This window comes from Saimiri boliviensis, chromosome 6 (genome assembly GCF_048565385.1).
Source record: "Saimiri boliviensis isolate mSaiBol1 chromosome 6, mSaiBol1.pri, whole genome shotgun sequence".
Classification (NCBI taxonomy): Eukaryota; Metazoa; Chordata; class Mammalia; order Primates; family Cebidae; genus Saimiri; species Saimiri boliviensis.
In genome coordinates, this window is record NC_133454.1 from 6,176,735 (window position 1) to 6,196,540 (window position 19,806).

Sequence of the window (19,806 nt, forward strand, 5' to 3'; positions counted from 1 at the left end):
GGGACCACTCTCATTTCACCCTCAGAGGCAGACAAGAGGACTGCAAAGGACTCAGGTGTCGTCCCTGCTAACTAAAGAGGACTCCCATTTCCCCTCGAACCCAAAGAAACAGCAAAAGTAGCTTTCTCTTTGAAGAGCACACAACTTTTTCAAAATACACAGCTAAAACGGTCCCCGCTTTAAGTGCTACAGCGGGGACCGTTTTAGCTGTGTATTCTGAAAAACATGTCTAGCATTCAAAGCACGGACACTTTTAGCTGTGTATTTTCAAAAAGTTGTCTCTACCTGCCATAGCTCATGAAGTCAAAACGAGTGAGCTGTGTCCCCTTGATTTGAGCATTCTTTTAGTAAGAAAGGATTAAGTTCAATTTGAATTTTGGGAAACTGCTTCTCATCATGTCAATCAGCTGTCAGTTTTGTGTGTTAATTTCTAGGAGATGTAATAGAGTCAATCCAAAACCAAAGGTGTATTCAAGTCCAGATTGACAAGTCAAACCAAGAAAGCAGGCACTGAGCTGGCAGAGGGATCTTTTCCCAGTGGGCGTTAAGGCCCACATAAATCCCTGTGAAGGAATCGGGAATCAGAGACAGAAAGGGACTCACCTAAGGCTTGTCACATGAAAGTGCCTGGCAGACTGACTGGCAGAGGGCTGGAAATCAAATCCAAATCTTCGGACGTGTAATTTCACAGGGGGCACCGCATCCCCCAGGCCCAATGTGACACTTCAATGGCTTAACGAGGGCTTGACGGGATGGATGTCAACATGAAAAGACATTCGATTCCATCGGACCTGTCTTTGGCCCATTGTCTCTAAGGAGAATGTGCCGGGTTCAAATTCTCACTTTGCTTCTCACCTGAGAGATGTGATCTCAGTGGTCAATGGGAAATGTGCTGGTTTCAGTCACCAAACTCTCACTCATCACCAAGAAAATTTCCTTCAACCATACATGGATTGTGTTTTCAGGAGTGCTGGGCTTCATCCACAGTTGTGAGTAACATGCTAAAAGAGGAAAAAAGATTTGCTGCTCAGGAATGGAGACAGAAATACAGACACGCACACACAGACACACACACACACACACAAACACACTCACACACACACACATGACACAAAAATCACCCAAACACAGGCCGCACACACAAATGCTCGTGTTCAGCAAAATACTTAGTGGTATGAGGTGGGCTTTGAACCCGTCCATGCTCCAAAGGAAGACCCAACTTTTGCTATTTCACCCGTCTATTCTCGTAGGGAATGTGAATAATTCTTTCAGACATGGCTCATGATGACAGGGACCACTCTCATTTCACCCTCAGAGGCAGACAAGAGGACTGCAAAGGACTCAGGTGTCGTCCCTGCTGACTGAAGAGGACTCCCATTTCCCCTCGAACCCAAAGACACAGCAAAAGTAGCTTTCTCTTTGAAGAGCACACAACTTTTTCAAAATACACAGCTAAAACGGTCCCGCGTTAAGTGCTAAAGCACTTAAAACTGAAAAACATGTCTAGCATTCAAAGCACGGACAGTTTTAGCTGTGTATTTTCAAAAAGTTGTCTCTACCTGCCATAGCTCATGAAGTCAAAACGAGTGAGCTGTGTCCCCTTGATTTGAGCATTCTTTTAGTAAGAAAGGATTAAGTTCAATTTGAATTTTGGAAAACTGCTTCTCATCTTGTCAATCAGCTGTCAGTTTCGTGTGTTAATTTCTAGGTGAGGTAATAGAGTCAATCCAAAACCAAAGGTGTATTCAAGTCCAGATTGACAAGTCAAACCAAGAAAGCAGGCACTGAGCTGGCAGAGAGATCTTTTCCCAGTGGGCGTTAAGGCCCACATAAATCCCTGTGAAGGAATCGGGAATCAGAGACAGAAAGGGACTCGCCTAAGGCTTGTCACATGAAAGTGCCTGGCAGACTGACTGGCAGAGGGCTGGAAATCAAATCCAAATTTTCGGACATGTAATTTCACAGGGTGCACCGCCTCCCCCAGGCCCAATGTGACACTTCAATGGCTTAACGAGGGCTTGACGGGATGGATGTCAACATGAAAAGACATTCGATTCCATCGGACCTGTCTTTGGCCCATTGTCTCTAAGGAGAATGTGCCTGGTTCAAATTCTCACTTTGCTTCTCACCTGAGAGATGTGACCTCAGTGGTCAATGGGAAATGAGCTGGTTTCAGTCACCAACCTCTCACTCATCACCAAGAAAATTTCCTTCAACCATACATGGATTGTGTTTTCAGGAGTGCTGGGCTTCATCCACAGTTGTGAGTAACATGCTAAAAGAAGAAAAAAGATTTGCTGCTCCGGAATGGAGACAGAAATACAGAAACACACACACAGACACACACACACACACACACACACACACACACACGACACAAAAATCACCCGAACACAGGCCACACACACAACTGCTCGTGTTCAGCAAAATACTTAGTGGTATTAGGTGGGCTTTGAACCCTTCCATGCTCCAAAGGAAGACACACCTTTAGCTATTTCACCCGTCTATTCTCGTAGGGAATGTGAATAATTCTTTCAGACATGGCTCATGATGACAGGGACCACTCTCATTTCACCCTCAGAGGCAGACAGGAGGACTGCAAAGGACTCAGGTGTCGTCCCTGCTGACTGAAGAGGACTCCCATTTCCCCTCGAACCCAAAGACACAGCAAAAGTAGCTTTCTCTTTGAAGAGCACACAACTTTTTCAAAATACACAGCTAAAACGGTCCCGCTTTAAGTGCTAAAGCACTTAAAACTGAAAAACATGTCTAGCATTCAAAGCACGGACAGTTTTAGCTGTGTATTTTCAAAAAGTTGTCTCTACCTGCCATGGCTCATGAAGTCAAAACGAGTGAGCTGTGTCCCCTTGATTTGAGCATTCTTTTAGGAAGAAAGGATTAAGTTCAATTTGAATTTTGGAAAACTGCTTCTCATCTTGTCAATCTGCTGTCAGTTTTGTGTGTTAATTTCTAGGAGAGGTAATAGAGTCAATCCAAAACCAAAGGTGTATTCAAGTCCAGATTGACAAGTCAAACCAAGAAAGCAGGCACTGAGCTGGCAGAGGGATCTTTTCCCAGTGGGCGTTAAGGCCCACATAAATCCCTGTGAAGGAATCGGGAATCAGAGACAGAAAGGGACTCGCCTAAGGCTTGTCACATGAAAGTGCCTGGCAGACTGACTGGCAGAGGGCTGGAAATCAAATCCAAATCTTCGGACGTGTAATTTCACAGGGTGCACCGCCTCCCCCAGGCCCAATGTGACACTTCAATGGCTAAACGAGGGCTTGACGGGATGGATGTCAACATGAAAAGACTTTCGATTCCATCGGACCTGTCTTTGGCCCATTGTCTCTAAGGAGAATGTTCCTGGTTCACATTCTCACTTTGCTTCTCACCTGAGAGATGTGACCTCAGTGGTCAATGGGAAATGAGCTGGATTCAGTCACCAACCTGTCACTCATCACCAAGAAAATTTCCTTCAACCATACATGGATTGTGTTTTCATGAGTGCTGGGCTTCATCCACAGTTGTGAGTAACATGCTAAAAGAGGAAAAAAGATTTGCTGCTCAGGAATTGAGACAGAAATACAGACACACACACACAGACACACACACACACACACAAACACACTCACACACACACACATGACACAAAAATCACCCAAACACAGGCCGCACACACAAATGCTCGTGTTCAGCAAAATACTTAGTGGTATGAGGTGGGCTTTGAACCCGTCCATGCTCCAAAGGAAGACCCAACTTTTGCTATTTCACCCGTCTATTCTCGTAGGGAATGTGAATAATTCTTTCAGACATGGCTCATGATGACAGGGACCACTCTCATTTCACCCTCAGAGGCAGACAAGAGGACTGCAAAGGACTCAGGTGTCGTCCCTGCTGACTGAAGAGGACTCCCATTTCCCCTCGAACCCAAAGACACAGCAAAAGTAGCTTTCTCTTTGAAGAGCACACAACTTTTTCAAAATACACAGCTAAAACGGTCCCGCGTTAAGTGCTAAAGCACTTAAAACTGAAAAACATGTCTAGCATTCAAAGCACGGACAGTTTTAGCTGTGTATTTTCAAAAAGTTGTCTCTACCTGCCATAGCTCATGAAGTCAAAACGAGTGAGCTGTGTCCCCTTGATTTGAGCATTCTTTTAGTAAGAAAGGATTAAGTTCAATTTGAATTTTGGAAAACTGCTTCTAATCTTGTCAATCAGCTGTCAGTTTTGTGTGTTAATTTCTAGGAGAGGTAATAGAGTCAATCCAAAACCAAAGGTGTATTCAAGTCCAGATTGACAAGTCAAACCAAGAAAGCAGGCACTGTGCTGGCAGAGGGATCTTTTCCCAGTGGGCGTTAAGGCCCACATAAATCCCTGTGAAGGAATCGGGAATCAGAGACAGAAAGGGACTCGCCTAAGGCTTGTCACATGAAAGTGCCTGGCAGACTGACTGGCAGAGGGCTGGAAATCAAATCCAAATCTTCGGACTTGTAATTTCACAGGGTGCACCGCCTCCACCAGGCCCAATGTGACACTTCAATGGCTTAACGAGGGCTTGACGGGATGGATGTCAACATGAAAAGACATTCGATTCCATCGGACCTGTCTTTGGCCCATTGTCTCTAAGGAGAATGTGCCTGGTTCAAATTCTCACTTTGCTTCTCATCTGAGAGATGTGACCTCAGTGGTCAATGGGAAATGAGCTGGTTTCAGTCACCAACCTCTCACTCATCGCCAAGAAAATTTCCTTCAACCATACATGGATTGTGTTTTCAGGAGTGCTGGGCTTCATCCACAGTTGTGAGTAACATGCTAAAAGAGGAAAAAAGATTTGCTGCTCAGGAATGGAGACAGAAATACAGACACACACACACAGACACACACACACACACACACACACACACACACACACATGACACAAAAATCACCCAAACACAGGCCGCACACACAACTGCTCGTGTTCAGCAAAATACTTAGTGGTATGAGGTGGGCTTTGAACCCGTCCATGCTCCAAAGGAAGACACACCTTTTGCTATTTCACCCGTCTATTCTCGTTGGGAATGTGAATAATTCTTTAAGACATGGCTCATGATGACAGGGACCACTCTCATTTCACCCTCAGAGGCAGACAAGAGGACTGCAAAGGACTCAGGTGTCGTCCCTGCTGACTGAAGAGGACTCCCATTTCCCCTCGAACCCAAAGACACAGCAAAAGTAGCTTTCTCTTTGAAGAGCACACAACTTTTTCAATATACACAGCTAAAACGGTCCCGCGTTAAGTGCTAAAGCACTTAAAACTGAAAAACATGTCTAGCATTCAAAGCACGGACAGTTTTAGCTGTGTATTTTCAAAAAGTTGTCTCTACCTGCCATAGCTCATGAAGTCAAAACGAGTGAGCTGTGTCCCCTTGATTTGAGCATTCTTTTAGTAAGAAAGGATTAAGTTCAATTTGAATTTTGGAAAACTGCTTCTCATCTTGTCAATCAGCTGTCAGTTTTGTGTGTTAATTTCTAGGAGAGGTAATAGAGTCAATCCAAAACCAAAGGTGTATTCAAGTCCAGATTGACAAGTCAAACCAAGAAAGCAGGCACTGAGCTGGCAGAGGGATCTTTTCCCAGTGGGCGTTAAGGCCCACATAAATCCCTGTGAAGGAATCGGGAATCAGAGACAGAAAGGGACTCGCCTAAGGCTTGTCACATGAAAGTGCCTGGCAGACTGACTGGCAGAGGGCTGGAAATCAAATCCAAATCTTCGGACTTGTAATTTCACAGGGTGCACCACCTCCCCCAGGCCCAATGTGACACTTCAATGGCTTAACGAGGGCTTGACGGGATGGATGTCAACATGAAAAGACATTCGATTCCATCGGACCTGTCTTTGGCCCATTGTCTCTAAGGAGAATGTGCCTGGTTCAAATTCTCACTTTGCTTCTCATCTGAGAGATGTGACCTCAGTGGTCAATGGGAAATGAGCTGGTTTCAGTCACCAACCTCTCACTCATCGCCAAGAAAATTTCCTTCAACCATACATGGATTGTGTTTTCAGGAGTGCTGGGCTTCATCCACAGTTGTGAGTAACATGCTAAAAGAGGAAAAAAGATTTGCTGCTCAGGAATGGAGACAGAAATACAGACACACACACACAGACACACACACACACACACACACACACACACACACACGACACAAAAATCACCCAAACACAGGCCGCACACACAACTGCTCGTGTTCAGCAAAATACTTAGTGGTATGAGGTGGGCTTTGAACCCGTCCATGCTCCAAAGGAAGACACACCTTTTGCTATTTCACCCGTCTATTCTCGTTGGGAATGTGAATAATTCTTTAAGACATGGCTCATGATGACAGGGACCACTCTCATTTCACCCTCAGAGGCAGACAAGAGGACTGCAAAGGACTCAGGTGTCGTCCCTGCAGACTGAAGAGGACTCCCATTTCCCCTCGAATCCAAAGACACAGCAAAAGTAGCTTTCTCTTTGAAGAGCACACAACTTTTTCAAAATACACAGCTAAAACGGTCTCCGCTTTAGCTGTGTATTCTGAAAAACTTGTCTAGCATTCAAAGCACGGACAGTTTTAGCTGTGTATTTTCAGAAAGTTGTCTCTACCTGCCATAGCTCATGAAGTCAAAACGAGTGAGCTGTGTCCCCTTGATTTGAGCATTCTTTTAGTAAGAAAGGATTAAGTTCAATTTGAATTTTGGAAAACTGCTTCTCATCTTGTCAATCAGCTGTCAGTTTTGTGTGTTAATTTCTAGGAGAGGTAATAGAGTCAATCCAAAACCAAAGGTGTATTCAAGTCCAGATTGACAAGTCAAACCAAGAAAGCAGGCACTGAGCTGGCAGAGGGATCTTTTCCCAGTGGGCGTTAAGGCCCACATAAATCCCTGTGAAGGAATCGGGAATCAGAGACAGAAAGGGACTCACCTAAGGCTTGTCACATGAAAGTGCCTGGCAGACTGACTGGCAGAGGGCTGGAAATCAAATCCAAATCTTCGGACGTGTAATTTCACAGGGTGCACCGCCTCCCCCAGGCCCAATGTGACACTTCAATGGCTAAACGAGGGCTTGACGGGATGGATGTCAACATGAAAAGACTTTCGATTCCATCGGACCTGTCTTTGGCCCATTGTCTCTAAGGAGAATGTTCCTGGTTCACATTCTCACTTTGCTTCTCACCTGAGAGATGTGACCTCAGTGGTCAATGGGAAATGAGCTGGATTCAGTCACCAACCTGTCACTCATCACCAAGAAAATTTCCTTCAACCATACATGGATTGTGTTTTCATGAGTGCTGGGCTTCATCCACAGTTGTGAGTAACATGCTAAAAGAGGAAAAAAGATTTGCTGCTCAGGAATTGAGACAGAAATACAGACACACACACACAGACACACACACACACACACAAACACACTCACACACACACACATGACACAAAAATCACCCAAACACAGGCCGCACACACAAATGCTCGTGTTCAGCAAAATACTTAGTGGTATGAGGTGGGCTTTGAACCCGTCCATGCTCCAAAGGAAGACCCAACTTTTGATATTTCACCCGTCTATTCTCGTAGGGAATGTGAATAATTCTTTCAGACATGGCTCATGATGACAGGGACCACTCTCATTTCACCCTCAGAGGCAGACAAGAGGACTGCAAAGGACTCAGGTGTCGTCCCTGCTGACTGAAGAGGACTCCCATTTCCCCTCGAACCCAAAGACACAGCAAAAGTAGCTTTCTCTTTGAAGAGCACACAACTTTTTCAAAATACACAGCTAAAACGGTCCCGCGTTAAGTGCTAAAGCACTTAAAACTGAAAAACATGTCTAGCATTCAAAGCACGGACAGTTTTAGCTGTGTATTTTCAAAAAGTTGTCTCTACCTGCCATAGCTCATGAAGTCAAAACGAGTGAGCTGTGTCCCCTTGATTTGAGCATTCTTTTAGTAAGAAAGGATTAAGTTCAATTTGAATTTTGGAAAACTGCTTCTCATCTTGTCAATCCGCTGTCAGTTTTGTGTGTTAATTTCTAGGAGAGGTAATAGAGTCAATCCAAAACCAAAGGTGTATTCAAGTCCAGATTGACAAGTCAAACCAAGAAAGCAGGCACTGAGCTGGCAGAGGGATCTTTTCCCAGTGGGCGTTAAGGCCCACATAAATCCCTGTGAAGGAATCGGGAATCAGAGACAGAAAGGGACTCGCCTAAGGCTTGTCACATGAAATTGCCTGGCAGACTGACTGGCAGAGGGCTGGAAATCAAATCCAAATCTTCGGACTTGTAATTTCACAGGGTGCACCGCCTCCCCCAGGCCCAATGTGACACTTCAATGGCTTAACGAGGGCTTGACGGGATGGATGTCAACATGAAAAGACATTCGATTCCATCGGACCTGTCTTTGGCCCATTGTCTCTAAGGAGAATGTGCCTGGTTCAAATTCTCACTTTGCTTCTCATCTGAGAGATGTGACCTCAGTGGTCAATGGGAAATGAGCTGGTTTCAGTCACCAACCTCTCACTCATCGCCAAGAAAATTTCCTTCAACCATACATGGATTGTGTTTTCAGGAGTGCTGGGCTTCATCCACAGTTGTGAGTAACATGCTAAAAGAGGAAAAAAGATTTGCTGCTCAGGAATGGAGACAGAAATACAGACACACACACACAGACACACACACACACACACACACACACACACATGACACAAAAATCACCCAAACACAGGCCGCACACACAACTGCTCGTGTTCAGCAAAATACTTAGTGGTATGAGGTAGGCTTTGAACCCGTCCATGCTCCAAAGGAAGACACACCTTTTGCTATTTCACCCGTCTATTCTCGTTGGGAATGTGAATAATTCTTTAAGACATGGCACATGATGACAGGGACCACTCTCATTTCACCCTCAGAGGCAGACAAGAGGACTGTAAAGGACTCAGGTGTCGTCCCTGCTGACTGAAGAGGACTCCCATTTCCCCTCGAATCCAAAGACACAGCAAAAGTAGCTTTCTCTTTGAAGAGCACACAACTTTTTCAAAATACACAGCTAAAACGGTCTCCGCTTTAGCTGTGTATTCTGAAAAACAAGTCTAGCATTCAAAGCACGGACAGTTTTAGCTGTGTATTTTCAGAAAGTTGTCTCTACCTGCCATAGCTCATGAAGTCAAAACGAGTGAGCTGTGTCCCCTTGATTTGAGCATTCTTTTAGTAAGAAAGGATTAAGTTCAATTTGAATTTTGGAAAACTGCTTCTCATCTTGTCAATCAGCTGTCAGTTTTGTGTGTTAATTTCTAGGAGAGGTAATAGAGTCAATTCAAAACCAAAGGTGTATTCAAGTCCAGATTGACAAGTCAAACCAAGAAAGCAGGCACTGAGCTGGCAGAGGGATCTTTTCCCAGTGGGCGTTAAGGCCCACATAAATCCCTGTGAAGGAATCGGGAATCAGAGACAGAAAGGGACTCGCCTAAGACTTGTCACATGAAAGTGCCTGGCAGACTGACTGGCAGAGGGCTGGAAATCAAATCCAAATCTTCGGACATGTAATTTCACAGGGTGCACCGCCTCCCCCAGGCCCAATGTGACACTTCAATGGCTTAACGAGGGCTTGACGGGATGGATGTCAACATGAAAAGACATTCGATTCCATCGGACCTGTCTTTGGCCCATTGTCTCTAAGGAGAATGTGCCTGGTTCAAATTCTCACTTTGCTTCTCACCTGAGAGATGTGACCTCAGTGGTCAATGGGAAATGAGCTGGTTTCAGTCACCAACCTCTCACTCATCACCAAGAAAATTTCCTTCAACCATACATGGATTGTGTTTTCAGGAGTGCTGGGCTTCATCCACAGTTGTGAGTAACATGCTAAAAGAAGAAAAAAGATTTGCTGCTCAGGAATGGAGACAGAAATACAGACACACACACACAGACACACAGACATACACACACACACACACACACACACACACACGACACAAAAATCACCCAAACACAGGCCACACACACAACTGCTCGTGTTCAGCAAAATACTTAGTGGTATTAGGTGGGCTTTGAACCCTTCCATGCTCCAAAGGAAGACACACCTTTAGCTATTTCACCCGTCTATTCTCGTAGGGAATGTGAATAATTCTTTCAGACATGGCTCATGATGACAGGGACCACCCTCATTTCACCCTCAGAGGCAGACAGGAGGACTGCAAAGACTCAGGTGTCGTCCCTGCTGACTGAAGAGGACTCCCATTTCCCCTCGAACCCAAAGACACAGCAAAAGTAGCTTTCTCTTTGAAGAGCACACAACTTTTTCAAAATACACAGCTAAAACGGTCCCGCTTTAAGTGCTAAAGCACTTAAAACTGAAAAACATGTCTAGCATTCAAAGCACGGACAGTTTTAGCTGTGTATTTTCAAAAAGTTGTCTCTACCTGCCATAGCTCATGAAGTCAAAACGAGTGAGCTGTGTCCCCTTGATTTGAGCATTCTTTTAGGAAGAATGGGTTAAGTTCAATTTGAATTTTGGAAAACTGCTTCTCATCTTGTCAATCAGCTGTCAGTTTTGTGTGTTCATTTCTAGGAGAGGTAATAGAGTCAATCCAAAACCAAAGGTGTATTCAAGTCCAGATTGACAAGTCAAACCAAGAAAGCAGGCACTGAGCTGGCAGAGGGATCTTTTCCCAGTGGGCGTTAAGGCCCACATAAATCCCTGGGAAGGAATCGGGAATCAGAGACAGAAAGGGACTCGCCTAAGGCTTGTCACATGAAAGTGCCTGGCAGACTGACTGGCAGAGGGCTGGAAATCAAATCCAAATCTTCGGACATGTAATTTCACAGGGTGCACCGCCTCCCCCAGGCCCAATGTGACACTTCAATGGCTTAACGAGGGCTTGACGGGATGGATGTCAACATGAAAAGACATTCGATTCCATCGGACCTGTCTTTGGCCCATTGTCTCTAAGGAGAATGTGCCTGGTTCAAATTCTCACTTTGCTTCTCACCTGAGAGATGTGACCTCAGTGGTCAATGGGAAATGAGCTGGTTTCAGTCACAAACCTCTCACTCATCACCAAGAAAATTTCCTTCAACCATACATGGATTGTGTTTTCAGGAGTGCTGGGCTTCATCCACAGTTGTGAGTAACATGCTAAAAGAAGAAAAAAGATTTGCTGCTCAGGAATGGAGACAGAAATACAGACACACACACACAGACACACAGACACACACACACACACACACACACACACACGACACAAAAATCACCCGAACACAGGCCACACACACAACTGCTCGTGTTCAGCAAAATACTTAGTGGTATTAGGTGGGCTTTGAACACTTCCATGCTCCAAAGGAAGACACACCTTTAGCTATTTCACCCGTCTATTCTCGTAGGGAATGTGAATAATTCTTTCAGACATGGCTCATGATGACAGGGACCACTCTCATTTCACCCTCAGAGGCAGACAGGTGGACTGCAAAGGACTCAGGTGTCGTCCCTGCTGACTGAAGAGGACTCCCATTTCCCCTCGAACCCAAAGACACAGCAAAAGTAGCTTTCTCTTTGAAGAGCACACAACTTTTTCAAAATACACAGCTAAAACGGTCCCGCTTTAAGTGCTAAAGCACTTAAAACTGAAAAACATGTCTAGCATTCAAAGCACGGACAGTTTTAGCTGTGTATTTTCAAAAAGTTGTCTCTACCTGCCATAGCTCATGAAGTCAAAACGAGTGAGCTGTGTCCCCTTGATTTGAGCATTCTTTTAGGAAGAATGGGTTAAGTTCAATTTGAATTTTGGAAAACTGCTTCTCATCTTGTCAATCAGCTGTCAGTTTTGTGTGTTCATTTCTAGGAGAGGTAATAGAGTCAATCCAAAACCAAAGGTGTATTCAAGTCCAGATTGACAAGTCAAACCAAGAAAGCAGGCACTGAGCTGGCAGAGGGATCTTTTCCCAGTGGGCGTTAAGGCCCACATAAATCCCTGGGAAGGAATCGGGAATCAGAGACAGAAAGGGACTCGCCTAAGGCTTGTCACATGAAAGTGCCTGGCAGACTGACTGGCAGAGGGCTGGAAATCAAATCCAAATCTTCGGACATGTAATTTCACAGGGTGCACCGCCTCCCCCAGGCCCAATGTGACACTTCAATGGCTTAACGAGGGCTTGACGGGATGGATGTCAACATGAAAAGACATTCGATTCCATCGGACCTGTCTTTGGCCCATTGTCTCTAAGGAGAATGTGCCTGGTTCAAATTCTCACTTTGCTTCTCACCTGAGAGATGTGACCTCAGTGGTCAATGGGAAATGAGCTGGTTTCAGTCACCAACCTCTCACTCATCACCAAGAAAATTTCCTTCAACCATACATGGATTGTGTTTTCAGGAGTGCTGGGCTTCATCCACAGTTGTGAGTAACATGCTAAAAGAAGAAAAAAGATTTGCTGCTCAGGAATGGAGACAGAAATACAGACACACACACACAGACACACAGACACACACACACAAACACACACACACACGACACAAAAATCACCCGAACACAGGCCACACACACAACTGCTCGTGTTCAGCAAAATACTTAGTGGTATTAGGTGGGCTTTGAACCCTTCCATGCTCCAAAGGAAGACACACCTTTAGCTATTTCACCCGTCTATTCTCGTAGGGAATGTGAATAATTCTTTCAGACATGGCTCATGATGACAGGGACCACTCTCATTTCACCCTCAGAGGCAGACAGGAGGACTGCAAAGGACTCAGGTGTCGTCCCTGCTGACTGAAGAGGACTCCCATTTCCCCTCGAACCCAAAGACACAGCAAAAGTAGCTTTCTCTTTGAAGAGCACACAACTTTTTCAAAATACACAGCTAAAACGGTCCCGCTTTAAGTGCTAAAGCACTTAAAACTGAAAAACATGTCTAGCATTCAAAGCACGGACAGTTTTAGCTGTGTATTTTCAAAAAGTTGTCTCTACCTGCCATGGCTCATGAAGTCAAAACGAGTGAGCTGTGTCCCCTTGATTTGAGCATTCTTTTAGGAAGAAAGGATTAAGTTCAATTTGAATTTTGGAAAACTGCTTCTCATCTTGTCAATCTGCTGTCAGTTTTGTGTGTTAATTTCTAGGAGAGGTAATAGAGTCAATCCAAAACCAAAGGTGTATTCAAGTCCAGATTGACAAGTCAAACCAAGAAAGCAGGCACTGAGCTGGCAGAGGGATCTTTTCCCAGTGGGCGTTAAGGCCCACATAAATCCCTGTGAAGGAATCGGGAATCAGAGACAGAAAGGGACTCACCTAAGGCTTGTCACATGAAAGTGCCTGGCAGACTGACTGACAGAGGGCTGGAAATCAAATCCAAATCTTCGGACGTGTAATTTCACAGGGTGCACCGCCTCCCCCAGGCCCAATGTGACACTTCAATGGCTAAACGAGGGCTTGACGGGATGGATGTCAACATGAAAAGACTTTCGATTCCATCGGACCTGTCTTTGGCCCATTGTCTCTAAGGAGAATGTTCCTGGTTCACATTCTCACTTTGCTTCTCACCTGAGAGATGTGACCTCAGTGGTCAATGGGAAATGAGCTGGATTCAGTCACCAACCTGTCACTCATCACCAAGAAAATTTCCTTCAACCATACATGGATTGTGTTTTCATGAGTGCTGGGCTTCATCCACAGTTGTGAGTAACATGCTAAAAGAGGAAAAAAGATTTGCTGCTCAGGAATTGAGACAGAAATACAGACACACACACACAGACACACACACACACACACAAACACACTCACACACACACACATGACACAAAAATCACCCAAACACAGGCCGCACACACAAATGCTCGTGTTCAGCAAAATACTTAGTGGTATGAGGTGGGCTTTGAACCCGTCCATGCTCCAAAGGAAGACCCAACTTTTGCTATTTCACCCGTCTATTCTCGTAGGGAATGTGAATAATTCTTTCAGACATGGCTCATGATGACAGGGACCACTCTCATTTCACCCTCAGAGGCAGACAAGAGGACTGCAAAGGACTCAGGTGTCGTCCCTGCTGACTGAAGAGGACTCCCATTTCCCCTCGAACCCAAAGACACAGCAAAAGTAGCTTTCTCTTTGAAGAGCACACAACTTTTTCAAAATACACAGCTAAAACGGTCCCGCGTTAAGTGCTAAAGCACTTAAAACTGAAAAACATGTCTAGCATTCAAAGCACGGACAGTTTTAGCTGTGTATTTTCAAAAAGTTGTCTCTACCTGCCATAGCTCATGAAGTCAAAACGAGTGAGCTGTGTCCCCTTGATTTGAGCATTCTTTTAGTAAGAAAGGATTAAGTTCAATTTGAATTTTGGAAAACTGCTTCTCATCTTGTCAATCAGCTGTCAGTTTTGTGTGTTAATTTCTAGGTGAGGTAATAGAGTCAATCCAAAACCAAAGGTGTATTCAAGTCCAGATTGACAAGTCAAACCAAGAAAGCAGGCACTGAGCTGGCAGAGAGATCTTTTCCCAGTGGGCGTTAAGGCCCACATAAATCCCTGTGAAGGAATCGGGAATCAGAGACAGAAAGGGACTCGCCTAAGGCTTGTCACATGAAAGTGCCTGGCAGACTGACTGGCAGAGGGCTGGAAATCAAATCCAAATCTTCGGACATGTAATTTCACAGGGTGCACCGCCTCCCCCAGGCCCAATGTGACACTTCAATGGCTTAACGAGGGCTTGACGGGATGGATGTCAACATGAAAAGACATTCGATTCCATCGGACCTGTCTTTGGCCCATTGTCTCTAAGGAGAATGTGCCTGGTTCAAATTCTCACTTTGCTTCTCACCTGAGAGATGTGACCTCAGTGGTCAATGGGAAATGAGCTGGTTTCAGTCACCAACCTCTCACTCATCACCAAGAAAATTTCCTTCAACCATACATGGATTGTGTTTTCAGGAGTGCTGGGCTTCATCCACAGTTGTGAGTAACATGCTAAAAGAAGAAAAAAGATTTGCTGCTCCGGAATGGAGACAGAAATACAGAAACACACACACAGACACACACACACACACACACACACACACACACACGACACAAAAATCACCCGAACACAGGCCACACACACAACTGCTCGTGTTCAGCAAAATACTTAGTGGTATTAGGTGGGCTTTGAACCCTTCCATGCTCCAAAGGAAGACACACCTTTAGCTATTTCACCCGTCTATTCTCGTAGGGAATGTGAATAATTCTTTCAGACATGGCTCATGATGACAGGGACCACTCTCATTTCACCCTCAGAGGCAGACAGGAGGACTGCAAAGGACTCAGGTGTCGTCCCTGCTGACTGAAGAGGACTCCCATTTCCCCTCGAACCCAAAGACACAGCAAAAGTAGCTTTCTCTTTGAAGAGCACACAACTTTTTCAAAATACACAGCTAAAACGGTCCCGCTTTAAGTGCTAAAGCACTTAAAACTGAAAAACATGTCTAGCATTCAAAGCACGGACAGTTTTAGCTGTGTATTTTCAAAAAGTTGTCTCTACCTGCCATGGCTCATGAAGTCAAAACGAGTGAGCTGTGTCCCCTTGATTTGAGCATTCTTTTAGGAAGAAAGGATTAAGTTCAATTTGAATTTTGGAAAACTGCTTCTCATCTTGTCAATCTGCTGTCAGTTTTGTGTGTTAATTTCTAGGAGAGGTAATAGAGTCAATCCAAAACCAAAGGTGTATTCAAGTCCAGATTGACAAGTCAAACCAAGAAAGCAGGCACTGAGCTGGCAGAGGGATCTTTTCCCAGTGGGCGTTAAGGCCCACATAAATCCCTGTGAAGGAATCGGGAATCAGAGACAGAAAGGGACTCACCTAAGGCTTGTCACATGAAAGTGCCTGGCAGACTGACTGGCAGAGGGCTGGAAATCAAATCCAAATCTTCGGACGTGTAATTTCACAGGGTGCACCGCCTCCCCCAGGCCCAATGTGACACTTCAATGGCTAAACGAGGGCTTGACGGGATGGATGTCAACATGAAAAGACTTTCGATTCCATCGGACCTGTCTTTGGCCCATTGTCTCTAAGGAGAATGTTCCTGGTTCACATTCTCACTTTGCTTCTCACCTGAGAGATGTGACCTCAGTGGTCAATGGGAAATGAGCTGGATTCAGTCACCAACCTGTCACTCATCACCAAGAAAATTTCCTTCAACCATACATGGATTGTGTTTTCATGAGTGCTGGGCTTCATCCACAGTTGTGAGTAACATGCTAAAAGAGGAAAAAAGATTTGCTGCTCAGGAATTGAGACAGAAATACAGACACACACACACAGACACACACACGCACACACAAACACACTCACACACACACACATGACACAAAAATCACCCAAACACAGGCCGCACACACAAATGCTCGTGTTCAGCAAAATACTTAGTGGTATGAGGTGGGCTTTGAACCCGTCCATGCTCCAAAGGAAGACCCAACTTTTGCTATTTCACCCGTCTATTCTCGTAGGGAATGTGAATAATTCTTTCAGACATGGCTCATGATGACAGGGACCACTCTCATTTCACCCTCAGAGGCAGACAAGAGGACTGCAAAGGACTCAGGTGTCGTCCCTGCTGACTGAAGAGGACTCCCATTTCCCCTCGAACCCAAAGACACAGCAAAAGTAGCTTTCTCTTTGAAGAGCACACAACTTTTTCAAAATACACAGCTAAAACGGTCCCGCGTTAAGTGCTAAAGCACTTAAAACTGAAAAACATGTCTAGCATTCAAAGCACGGACAGTTTTAGCTGTGTATTTTCAAAAAGTTGTCTCTACCTGCCATAGCTCATGAAGTCAAAACGAGTGAGCTGTGTCCCCTTGATTTGAGCATTCTTTTAGTAAGAAAGGATTAAGTTCAATTTGAATTTTGGAAAACTGCTTCTCATCTTGTCAATCAGCTGTCAGTTTTGTGTGTTAATTTCTAGGAGAGGTAATAGAGTCAATCCAAAACCAAAGGTGTATTCAAGTCCAGATTGACAAGTCAAACCAAGAAAGCAGGCACTGTGCTGGCAGAGGGATCTTTTCCCAGTGGGCGTTAAGGCCCACATAAATCCCTGTGAAGGAATCGGGAATCAGAGACAGAAAGGGACTCGCCTAAGGCTTGTCACATGAAAGTGCCTGGCAGACTGACTGGCAGAGGGCTGGAAATCAAATCCAAATCTTCGGACTTGTAATTTCACAGGGTGCACCGCCTTCCCCAGGCCCAATGTGACACTTCAATGGCTTAACGAGGGCTTGACGGGATGGATGTCAACATGAAAAGACATTCGATTCCATCGGACCTGTCTTTGGCCCATTGTCTCTAAGGAGAATGTGCCTGGTTCAAATTCTCACTTTGCTTCTCATCTGAGAGATGTGACCTCAGTGGTCAATGGGAAATGAGCTGGTTTCAGTCACCAACCTCTCACTCATCGCCAAGAAAATTTCCTTCAACCATACATGGATTGTGTTTTCAGGAGTGCTGGGCTTCATCCACAGTTGTGAGTAACATGCTAAAAGAGGAAAAAAGATTTGCTGCTCAGGAATGGAGACAGAAATACAGACACACACACACAGACACACACACACACACACACACACACACACACACACACATGACACAAAAATCACCCAAACACAGGCCGCACACACAACTGCTCGTGTTCAGCAAAATACTTAGTGGTATGAGGTGGGCTTTGAACCCGTCCATGCTCCAAAGGAAGACACACCTTTTGCTATTTCACCCGTCTATTCTCGTTGGGAATGTGAATAATTCTTTAAGACATGGCTCATGATGACAGGGACCACTCTCATTTCACCCTCAGAGGCAGACAAGAGGACTGCAAAGGACTCAGGTGTCGTCCCTGCTGACTGAAGAGGACTCCCATTTCCCCTCGAACCCAAAGACACAGCAAAAGTAGCTTTCTCTTTGAAGAGCACACAACTTTTTCAATATACACAGCTAAAACGGTCCCGCGTTAAGTGCTAAAGCACTTAAAACTGAAAAACATGTCTAGCATTCAAAGCACGGACAGTTTTAGCTGTGTATTTTCAAAAAGTTGTCTCTACCTGCCATAGCTCATGAAGTCAAAACGAGTGAGCTGTGTCCCCTTGATTTGAGCATTCTTTTAGTAAGAAAGGATTAAGTTCAATTTGAATTTTGGAAAACTGCTTCTCATCTTGTCAATCAGCTGTCAGTTTTGTGTGTTAATTTCTAGGAGAGGTAATAGAGTCAATCCAAAACCAAAGGTGTATTCAAGTCCAGATTGACAAGTCAAACCAAGAAAGCAGGCACTGTGCTGGCAGAGGGATCTTTTCCCAGTGGGCGTTAAGGCCCACATAAATCCCTGTGAAGGAATCGGGAATCAGAGACAGAAAGGGACTCGCCTAAGGCTTGTCACATGAAAGTGCCTGGCAGACTGACTGGCAGAGGGCTGGAAATCAAATCCAAATCTTCGGACTTGTAATTTCACAGGGTGCACCGCCTCCCCCAGGCCCAATGTGACACTTCAATGGCTTAACGAGGGCTTGACGGGATGGATGTCAACATGAAAAGACATTCGATTCCATCGGACCTGTCTTTGGCCCATTGTCTCTAAGGAGAATGTGCCTGGTTCAAATTCTCACTTTGCTTCTCATCTGAGAGATGTGACCTCAGTGGTCAATGGGAAATGAGCTGGTTTCAGTCACCAACCTCTCACTCATCGCCAAGAAAATTTCCTTCAACCATACATGGATTGTGTTTTCAGGAGTGCTGGGCTTCATCCACAGTTGTGAGTAACATGCTAAAAGAGGAAAAAAGATTTGCTGCTCAGGAATGGAGACAGAAATACAGACACACACACACAGACACACACACACACACACACACACACACACACACACACACACACGACACAAAAATCACCCAAACACAGGCCGCACACACAACTGCTCGTGTTCAGCAAAATACTTAGTGGTATGAGGTGGGCTTTGAACCCGTCCATGCTCCAAAGGAAGACACACCTTTTGCTATTTCACCCGTCTATTCTCGTTGGGAATGTGAATAATTCTTTAAGACATGGCTCATGATGACAGGGACCACTCTCATTTCACCCTCAGAGGCAGACAAGAGGACTGCAAAGGACTCAGGTGTCGTCCCTGCTGACTGAAGAGGACTCCCATTTCCCCTCGAACCCAAAGACACAGCAAAAGTAGCTTTCTCTTTGAAGAGCACACAACTTTTTCAAAATACACAGCTAAAACGGTCTCCGCTTTAGCTGTGTATTCTGAAAAACATGTCTAGCATTCAAAGCACGGACAGTTTTAGCTGTGTATTTTCAGAAAGTTGTCTCTACCTGCCATAGCTCATGAAGTCAAAACGAGTGAGCTGTGTCCCCTTGATTTGAGCATTCTTTTAGTAAGAAAGGATTAAGTTCAATTTGAATTTTGGAAAACTGCTTCTCATCTTGTCAATCAGCTGTCAGTTTTGTGTGTTAATTTCTAGGAGAGGTAATAGAGTCAATCCAAAACCAAAGGTGTATTCAAGTCCAGATTGACAAGTCAAACCAAGAAAGCAGGCACTGAGCTGGCAGAGGGATCTTTTCCCAGTGGGCGTTAAGGCCCACATAAATCCCTGTGAAGGAATCGGGAATCAGAGACAGAAAGGGACTCACCTAAGGCTTGTCACATGAAAGTGCCTGGCAGACTGACTGGCAGAGGGCTGGAAATCAAATCCAAATCTTCGGACGTGTAATTTCACAGGGTGCACCGCCTCCCCCAGGCCCAATGTGACACTTCAATGGCTAAACGAGGGCTTGACGGGATGGATGTCAACATG